This window comes from Bos indicus, chromosome 18, assembly GCF_029378745.1.
Source record: "Bos indicus isolate NIAB-ARS_2022 breed Sahiwal x Tharparkar chromosome 18, NIAB-ARS_B.indTharparkar_mat_pri_1.0, whole genome shotgun sequence".
Taxonomy (NCBI): domain Eukaryota; kingdom Metazoa; phylum Chordata; class Mammalia; order Artiodactyla; family Bovidae; genus Bos; species Bos indicus.
The window spans coordinates 51,137,269-51,142,385 of NC_091777.1; the positions used below are offsets into that span (position 1 = coordinate 51,137,269).

A 5,117-nucleotide genomic window follows, 5' to 3' on the forward strand; every position below is an offset into this window, starting at 1 on the left:
CTAGAGGAGGAAATGGCCACCCATTCCAGTTTTCTTGCCTGGGAAATCCCATGGACAGAGGAGCCTGACGGGCCACAGTCCATGGGGTCACACAGACAGAGGAGCCTGGCAGGCTACTTTGTGTAAGAAACACACACACACACACTCTCTGCCTGACTCTGTCTCTTTCTCTGTGTGTGTCTCTCACTGTATCTCTCTGTTTCTGTTTCTCTCTCTGTGTTTCACTCTGTCTCTCTCTCTCTGCCTCTGTCTTTCTCTTCTGATCTGAGGAGGAGGAGGACTGTGCCCAGGAAAACATTTGCTTCTCATTGGAGATGCAGCAGATGCTCCGTGCAGATGCTGCTGTTGTCTCTGATGCTGCAGCTGGTGTGGTAATGGTGTCTCTGTGGGCAGAGCACATCTCAGGACCCAGTCCCTGTAACTACAGACTCAGGAGCCCCTGGTCCATCCTGAGTAACTCTTACCTGCACAGAACTCTGGAGCAAAGAGCCAGAGTCAGGTGAGTGCTTCTTAATGCTCCACTGCTGAGCAAAAAACAGAGGGGGTCTCCAACAGGAGAGAACATTGGAGCTGTGTTTGTGCACTGACATTGGGCAGGACACGTGCTGACCCTGCCCTGCTGACCACACCTCGGCTCCGGCTGGATGGAGGGATGATGGGGAGCAGAGCGTGGGGTTTCCAGTGGGGCTTTACTGAGCAAAAATTCAAGTGCAATTTTTTTTTTTGCTAACATAAAAGGTTTTATGGGATTTATTGAAGGTACCATATAAAACCTAGCTTTCTGGAGTCCCTGGGAATTTGCAGGTAATTATAATTCAGAGGAGAACTCAGAATGAATGAACGTCTGTATTTCCTCTGTTGTGGGAGATGCTGGGGAAGAGAAGGAGGGGGGCCCCCTGTGTGCAGACACAGAGGGCAGAGCATCTGTGAGCGGGTAAGGAGAGCAGTGTTCGTCCTCACATGGCTCTCAGCGTATTAGGAAGACAGGGGAGAAAGGAGTAAAAAACAAAACAAAGTATGAATTTTGTTTTGACACTAACAGGGCAGCTTGGTCATGCTGATTGAGGGTGACCAGCAGGTGTGTCTGGGCAAGTGAAGCCCGCTGGGCTGGAGTGGGAGAAGGAGCGAGGAGAGTGAAGTGGTGGGAGGGGGGTTCCAGGAGGAGGGAGAACGTGAATTGCTGGGATGAAACCAAAACGTGTTTCTTGCTTTTTCGAGGGCAATTAATTCAGCTGGATCTAGAGAGGAACAGAAGACAGGATGGAAGTGAGGTGCTGAAAGTCTTAGGTGCCTGACGGAAGGTTGCCCTCCTCCATGTCCCTACCAGTGGTAAGTAATGAAACATTTTCTTCTGAAAGAGAAAAAAAACTCTTGGTTTCACTGATCTGTTTTATTAGTTCTCTGGTCTTTATTTCATTCACTTCTGCTCTGATTTTTAGTATTCCTTTCCTTCTGCTAACTTCAGGCTCATTTCTTCTCTTATTATAGTTCCTTGAAGAATAAAGTTAGCTTGTTAAGTATAAAGTTAATTTGTTAACAAGTTAACTTGTTAATTTTCCTTTACAGAAAATGCTATTTATTTTAAATATTAGGGGAAAAACCTCCAAACTTCTCATTGTCAGTAAATAGAGACAAAGCATGTAATACAGGGCTAAAATAATACCCACAGAACCTGAATTTGTCTAGAAATAAGTAACAGTAAAGTGCTGTTTTCTTTGTGGACTTTTCCCCCCAAAAACCTAATTAGTTCATGTTGAAAAATGTTTTGTATTCTAATTTGTATTTATGTTGGAGCTCTATATAAGAAAGATCTTGCTGTTTTTGAAAACTTAAAAAACAAGTTTAATATGTAGTCAGTTTTTACTGTAGTGGTCAGTTCTGTTAGATATATTCTTATTGTTATGCTATAGAGCAGCAGTCTCCAGCATTTTGGGGACTGGATTTGTGGAAGGCAATTTTTCCAGGGACTGGGGAGGGGGATGTTTCTGGATGATTCAAGTGCATTCATAACAACAACTTGAAAAACCGTGCTGATGGGCACTTAATATTCAACAAGTAAATTCACTTAATTTTTACCATTCTGAGGGCTTTCTTTTCTTTTCTTTTTTTTTCCTGTTTATGGCTCCCCTTGCTGAGCAAATGCTTTTAAAGTCAACGAGGCCCCATTTGTTTAGTTTAGTTTTCCATTACTCTAAGAGGTAGACCAAAAACAGTTGTGATTTCTGTCCAAGCATATTACACCTATATTTTCCTCAAGAGATTTGGATTACTGGCCGTCTATTCAGCTCTTTAATCAATGTGGAGTTTCTTTTTCTCTCTGGAGTGTTTTAATTTCATTCACTTTTTACTTGAGAAACCTCCTCACTGTTCTGTGTGCTGGCTGTTAACAATCGACATTGCCAGCACCACTGTAGGAGGGTTCCCTTCTCTCCACAACCTCCCCAGCATTTATTGGTTTTAGACCTTTTGCCGATGTCCATTCTAACCTGTGTGAGGTGATACCTCATTGTAGTTTTGATTTGCATTTCTCTTAAGATTTCACAATGTTGAAATATGTCCATGTGATTTTTTAGAAAACAGTGAGAGTCAAACTGACCTCCCGAGATCGTCCTCTTGACAGTCTGCTCTGTTTTGAGTTCTTTCTCCGTTACCAACCCAGGGACATTTGTTGAGGGCTGGTGTATTTTACTGACAGCCCCACAGACGTGGTGAATATTAAGTGCCTATGAGAACAGGTTTTTCAGTTGTTGTTACCAACAGTGGCCACAAGGCGGCAGCACTTCTTAATGCTCCACTGTTTTTCTTTTGCAATTTAGCGTCTGTTTTCTATTGGAGAAGAGCTGATTTCCAACGTTGTGTTTGTTATAGGTATACAGGAACTTGATTTAGTTATATATGAACGTTTATCTGGTTTTTTTCAGATTCTTTTCCCATATCGGTTCCTTCCATGTGTTCCGTAGACTTCTGTGTGCTAGTCACTAGGTCCTTTTGGATTCTCTAGTTGGTAAGTACTCAGTTCAGTTCAGTCGCTCAGTTGTGTCCGACTCTTTGCGACCCCATGAATCGCAGCACGCCAGGCCTCCCAGTACTATGTGTATGTTAATCCCAACCTCTTAATGTCTCCCTTCCCCTACCTTTTTAAAAAATAAAAAATAACTATAAGTGGGTTTTCTAAGCCTGTGAGTTTGTTTCTGTTTATAAATTAGTTCGTTTGAATGAAATGACAGATTCCACCTGTAAGTGACCAGACATTTCTCTTTGCCTCTCTGACAGACTTCACCCAATATGATAAACCTCTTGGTCCATCCACGCTGCGGCCAATGGTGTATTTTCGTTCTTTTTGAGGGCTGAGTGTATTCCAGTGTACAGAGGAGTAGTTACTCTTCATTTGTCTATGGATGGACATTTTGGTTGATGCTGTGTCTTTGATATTGTCAATAGGGCTGCCCTGAAAAGAGGGATGCACGTGTCATATAAAATTAATCTTCCTTCCGGATCTAAGGCAAGGAGTGGGCTTGCCAGATCATGTGGTAACTCTATAGTTAATATTTAAAGGAACCTCCATACTGTTTTACTTCATGGCTGCACACCACCCATTTACTTTCCGGCCCAAAGTGTAGGATTCCCTGTTCCCCTCGCCTTCAGCAACATTTAATCTTTGTAGATCTTTGAGAAGATGGACATTCTGAGGGGTGTGAGGTGATACCTTGTTGCCATTTTGATTTGCATTTCTCCAGTAACTAGTGATGCTGAGCATCTTTTTTGGTGCTTTATGGCCACCTGGATGCCTTCTTTGGACAAACGTCCATTTAGATCTTTGCCCCATTTTTCTGCTGGGTTGGTTGTTTTTTTGGTATTGAGCTGCATGAGCTGATTGCATGTTTTGGAGAGAAATTTCTTGTTTCTAAATTCAGTTGCAAACATTTTTTTCCCCCTCATTCCCAGGTTTTTTTAAGTTTGGTTTACGGTTTCCCTTGCAATGCAAAAGCTTTTGAGGTTAGAGGCTCTTTTGTTGAGTTTTGTTTAATTTTTCATTATTTAAAAGTGGATCTGTTAGGAGAAGCATGCTGACTGAAACCACCCACCCTGGCCAGGCACCATAGTAACTATTTGCATGAATTGTTTTCCGACAGGAGGTCCTGGTAAGAACATGGAACTTATAAGCCACCACCAACCAGAAGAATTCGGTAAAGGTCAAAAGGAGACACCACATATCTGACCACATCCCAGAATCCTTCTCCCTGGCATCCATCTTGGCTGAACAAGGCGTGCACCACCAGGAAGGACTCTGGGTCAGAATGATTGGCTAAAGACAACCCGGAAACTAATCCCATCACCATAACACCACAAGCCATGTGACAGAGCTGCTCTCCTGGGTTCCCTTACCCTCCTGCTCTCCAGCCGGGTGCCCTTTCCCAAGAAAATCTCTTGCTTTGTCAGCGCATGTGTCTCCTCAAACAATTCATTTCCGAGTGTTTGACAAGAGCCCAGTTTCGTTCCCTGGGAGGGGTCCCCCTTCCTGCAATGGATCCAAAAGGGCTTGCTGCCGTTTATGTCAAAGTGTGTTTTCCCTATAAATCCCTCAAGAGGTTTAGAGTAATTGTCCCTCCGTTTAGCTCTTTAGTCATTTTGAAGTTATTTTTTTCTGTAGGGGGATAGGGAGTGTTGTAATTTCATTCACTGTTCTCTTGTTTAAGGAGGCTCCACCCTCTGCTCTGTATGGACTTTTAACAATTTACATTGACAACATCAGTGCAAGAGAATTCCCTTTTCTCCAAAACCTACCAGCCTTTATTGTTTGTGGACTTTTTGACAAAGGTCATTTTGACCAGTGTGAGGTGATTCCTCATTGTAGTTTTGATTTGCATTTCTGTAAGATTTTAGTGTGTGGAGGCTTTTCATATGATTTAAAATAAAATAACAACAAAACAGTGTAAAACTGACCTGTGGAGATTGCCCTCTTGTCGTCTGCCCTCTTTTGAATTCTTTTTCCAGGACCTGCTTGAGGACATTTGTTGAGGACAGGTGTTTTTTCCCTTACATTCTCGCAGGCCTGGTGAAAACAAGTGTCCAAGTGAAAGTGAAAGTCGCTCAGTCGTGTCTGACTCTTTGCGACC

General features: G+C 42.9%; 1 long non-coding RNA gene across 2 annotated transcripts; it reads left to right on the forward strand.

Moving 5' to 3' along the window:
* Positions 1–377: 377 nt before the first annotated feature.
* Positions 378–4,916, forward strand: LOC139177122 (uncharacterized). Of its 2 annotated transcripts, none has more exons than XR_011561565.1 (4): positions 378–499; positions 1,219–1,329; positions 2,922–3,004; positions 4,134–4,916. It is a non-coding gene; the product is annotated as an uncharacterized lncRNA (long non-coding RNA). The 2 variants fall into 2 exon arrangements; XR_011561564.1 differs by lacking the exon at positions 378–499 and adding an exon at positions 934–1,015.
* The last annotated feature ends 201 nt before the right edge of the window (positions 4,917–5,117 follow it).